This window comes from Ochlerotatus camptorhynchus, unplaced genomic scaffold, assembly GCF_037179485.1.
Source record: "Ochlerotatus camptorhynchus isolate MF236.1 unplaced genomic scaffold, CSIRO-AGI_Acam_v1.1 ptg000893l, whole genome shotgun sequence".
In the NCBI taxonomy this organism is placed as follows: Eukaryota; Metazoa; Arthropoda; class Insecta; order Diptera; family Culicidae; genus Ochlerotatus; species Ochlerotatus camptorhynchus.
The window spans coordinates 1-4,908 of NW_027041346.1; positions in this window are offsets into that span (position 1 = coordinate 1).

The window sequence follows — 4,908 nt, forward strand, 5'->3', positions numbered from 1 at the left end:
TCTTTGTCGACTATACTGGGGTGCAAGTCAAAAAATATGTGTGGTGAAGGAGTGTTAGGTTTTGAACGCTTGTAACTTTGTCATTTATAGATGAAATTAAAATCCAAATACGCCAATCGATAGGATATTACATTACAAACCTGTTGAAATAAATATTTTTCCAATTTTTCTGTAATTAAACTTTTGAAAATGTACAAATTTTGATAGAGCTGGAATTAGGGCGTAACAGCTTTTGTAAACAATGACTTCTCTCGATGATTTCTCGAAACTCAAGGCACGCCCACGCAAACCAACATAACCAACGGGAAGTGGAAGTCTTCCCCTACCCGATGGTGACGCTGATTTGAGTGAGCGAGTCTTGGCTTTCTAGAAATCATCAAGAGAAGTCATTGTTTACAAAAGCTGTTACGCCCTAATTCCAGCTCTATCTAGAAATGATAATTTTATCACTGATTTCATGAAATAAGCCTTTTTCCCAAACTCAGTCATCATAAACGAATACCACTTGGTTGCACATCATTCTGCTTGAACCTGAAAAGATATAAATCAGCGCTGCTCTCATGCCACTGCTCATTAACGCTTCGGACGGCGTGGCGCTTGGTCCTGCAGCAAGCAGGACCAAATCAGCGGCTTAAGGTGGATCACGGCGTGACCACTATGAGTAAAAGCAATAATGTAAACCCCCTCCGCCCTTCACAACAATCTCTCGCCCCCCCCTCAACAACCTCTCCTACCCCCACCACTATCAAACCTCTCCTACCCCTCTCCCCACCATCAAACCCCTCCTACCCCCCCTCAAATACCTCTCCTAACCCCCCCCCCCCTCAAATACCTCTCCTACCGCCCCCCCTCAAATACCACTCCTAAAACCCCCCTCAACAATAACCCAAAAGCGAGACAGACTGACGATCCCTTTTTTCCTGGAAATAAATTTTAAACAAACCACAATCATTATTAAAACCAAGTTTTACCAAATTTGAACAAAAAATTGCTTTGAAGACATGTTTGATGACATTCAGTTGGTGAATTACACACAACTGACGGTAAAACATATCTGGTGCCTCTATATATGCAATTATATTAACATCCAAAGTCCATCCTATTTTACATATTCTGCACAAAAGAAACTTTCTGCTCCGCCCCATTCAAAAAAAACTGCGGGAAATCCTATCAGGTTCTGAACCTGAAAAGATATAAAACAGCGCTGTTGTCATGCTTTTGCTCATTGTCGCTTCGGACGGCGTGGCGCTTGGTCCTGCAGTATGCTGGACCAAATCAGCGGCTTAAGGTGGATCACGGCGTGAGGAAAAGCAATAATGTAAACCCCCTCCGCCCTTCACAACAAACTCTCGCCCCCCCCCTCAACAAACTCTCGCCCCTTTTAACAACTTCTCCTTTCCCCCCCCCCCCCCACCATCAAACCTCTCCTACCCTTCTCTTCACCATCAAACCCTTCCTACCCCCCCCCCCTCAAATACCTCTCCTAAACCCCCCTCAAATACCACTCCTAACCCCCCCCCCCTCAAATACCACTCCTAACCCCCCCCCTCAAATACCTCTCCTAACCACCCCCCCCCCCCCCAACAAAAAATAACTCGAAAGCGAGACAGACTTTGACGATCCCTTTTTTCCGGGAAATAAATTTTAAACATACCACAATCATTAGTAAAACTAAGTTTTACCAAATTCGAACAAAAAATTGCTTTGAAGACATGTTTGATGACATTGAGTTGGTGAATTACACACAACTGACGGTAAAACATATCTGGTGCCTCTATATATGCAATTATATTAACATCCAAAATCCATCCTATTTTACATATTCTGCACAAAAGAAACTTTCTGCTCCGCCCCATTCATAAAAAACTGCGGGAAATTCTATCAGGTTCTGAACCGGAAAAGATATAAAAGAGCGCTGCTGTCATGCTTTTGCTCATTTTCGCTTCGGACGGCGTGGCACTTGGTCCTGCAGTAAGCAGACACTAGCGGCTCTAGTGATGCGAAAGGTAACTAGTACACTGTAAATTGAGCGTAACAAGGCTATCAAAAACAACTCACTGTTGAGCAAAATTTAACACACGGTAAGAAAAAAATAGTCCAAATTAAGTTTATATCTCAAGCGCCGCCGGGATTTTCTGAGGTACAAAATCTCTGATCACGAAGGGTGGGTGTCAAAGCTGCTTCTCAGGCGTCGGTAGCATTGGTATTCAGTACGGAAAACAAATCAAGGAAAAAAAGTTTATTTCACCCAACTAGGCACTATGTGGGAAGCCAAAAGTAAGTAAAGTCCCACGCACTCAATTAATCATGTTTTGTTGTTTTTGACATCATCCACATCCAGAGGTCCAGTCACTTTCGAATATATGGGAATGGTAGGAAACCATTTTTTTTTTTTTGGAAATGCATGAACATTTTCAGTTTTTATTCATTATCGTCTTTATGAGCAGTTTGGCAGTTGTCACAAATGACATCAAGATGCCTAGCCGGAGTCAATTTTGTTCTGAATAGTTTTCAATCCGACAAGTAGGCTTACTCAGATTGGGCTTTTCTACTTTTCGCGCTGCCGTTCCGCTTCCGCTGTAATTGTGTAATAAATAATAAAGCGGAATGAAACGATGCAAAATGGAAAGCAGAATCAAAACAAAACCGCAAATAAGGCTACCAGAAACTCATATTTTTAATGGTCATAGGGTTACAAGAAGTTTAAAATAAAAATAAACCCCGTTAATATGCACGAAGTGTCATTCAGATTAGCGGGGGTCCACAGTATTGTAGGATATTTGGACACCGCAAAAATCTCCCTTTTATACCTGCACCATTCTAAACATGTGATTATAACCATTTCCCCAGAATTTGGGTACATTTTACTCATCGTAATAAAACTGGTTTACTCAGATTCTGCCAACTCCTTACTGCACATAAGAATGGGTACACGGTGTTTCGCGAAAACCCATTAATGGGTATAAAAATACCCATTTCCGCTAAAAGTGCCCCTCCTCATTTAATGGGTAAACTATGGTTTACTCATAAATGGGTAAATGGGTGGTCTGTCAATAAATGGGTGTTTTTTCACCCATTTTCTTATATTGTGTTTACCGTAAAATGGGTGAAAAAATACCCATTTTTACAAATGGAGGATGCAAGCGCTCGTTGATGTAAAAATGATTTTAAAACATTGAAAATAAATGCAGGTGTTCCGCTCAAATTTTTCACGAAACATTATAATAAATTCACGAAACATTATAACAAATTATCCATTGTATTGACTTATCCGTAAGCCTCTCCAACGTTTTGGATTCTAACATTTTCCGGAGATCGTTGCTGCGGACAGTAACTGTTTGCATCGAGGTTTGCATTCCCAATGAGCCGGTGACGGAAATGAGACGATAAAATTTCGAAGTGTTTTTTCACCCATTAATGGGTAAAAAATATACCCATTATTCAACCGTGAACTGATTCTTCAAATGGGTATTTTTTCACCCATTTTATGATTTCAAAATTCCCCCATTTTTTGACAGCTGCATACATGGTTTGAAAATGGGTATTTTTTTACCCATTAATGGGTTTTCACGAAACACCGTGTACCGTCTACCCAGTCTCAGGGTACACAGAAAATGAAACTTACCCAAAGCTTGAGTTTAAGCAATTCAAATTTAAGTAAAACCGCAGTAAACTCAGCACGGAAAACACGATCGACGGAAAACAAATCAAGAAAAAAAATCTCTGTTAAATCTCTATAGTATTAAGTACTTACGACCACTATAAATTTCCAACGATTGCACATAAACACTCTCCATAGTCCAGTCCACAACACTCAACTTTATCGTTTTTGTTTTGAGCTATGATGGATTTGACGTATGATAGAGAAAGCTAGTAAGTAGAGAAACATGTAAAAAAACCTATTTACCAAATGTAAACAATGACTTTGAACTATTTTGGCTTGTATGCTTTTGCTCATGTTGCTGTATGGAGAACAAGGTACCCAACACGCTAACTTGAAAGTACCCATTTATAAGTAAAAAGGTCAATTTTGAAGAAAAGTGACTAAACTAGTATTAGTAGTTTTTTACCCATTAATGGGTAACAGATACTCATTAATGGGTAAACATTGCTAATTGAATGGTAATTGACTTATCTTTAAAATTTATATTTTTTACCCAATAATGGGTACTTAAAGTAAGTTAAAAATTGAGTTCACTTTCACTCATCATGTGGCTTCCATGAGGCTAGGTAAAATTAAATAAATTATGAAAACTAAATTTTGAGAAATCCTCATCATCAATCCATTGAGTGAAAATTACCTAACTATCAATTAAATGCAATTGGCGTTGACAGCGACTCTGTAGCTCTTTACTCCTATGTTAAAATCCATAAGTAAACTTCAGACTGTGCGTGAAACATGGCGTACTTCGTACTATCAACCGGTGGAAACTAACGATTTTAAATTGCTTCACTACTTGTATAGCCTATTGGTCCCAAGCAAATCGATTAAAGTATCCTATTCTAGTCGAAATTCTAGTACTACACTATGTTTGTTTTGATTCTGTATGGAAGTTCGACAGATAAAATGAGGGGTTCGTGGATTTTCCTATGTTTCGAGGGGTGCATCGATTAGCTTGGGACCAAAGATAGTACCAGAACTGAGGCAAAAAGTTGAGCACATTTTTTCGGGACCTTCTGGTCTTAGAGTTGGTACTATCACAAACGAAGTGACAGACGGAGCGGCTCGAAAACTTTGGTGACTAACCTGCTATTGCAATTTTTCAGTGTACCACATGGCAACACCACTACTACTGGATTGTACCACATGGCAACACTACTACTAGATTGAACTAGCATTTTAACCGAATGTACTAGAATGTTTTGGTTCTATCTCTTTCACTCTATTCAAAACTGAAATGCATAAAA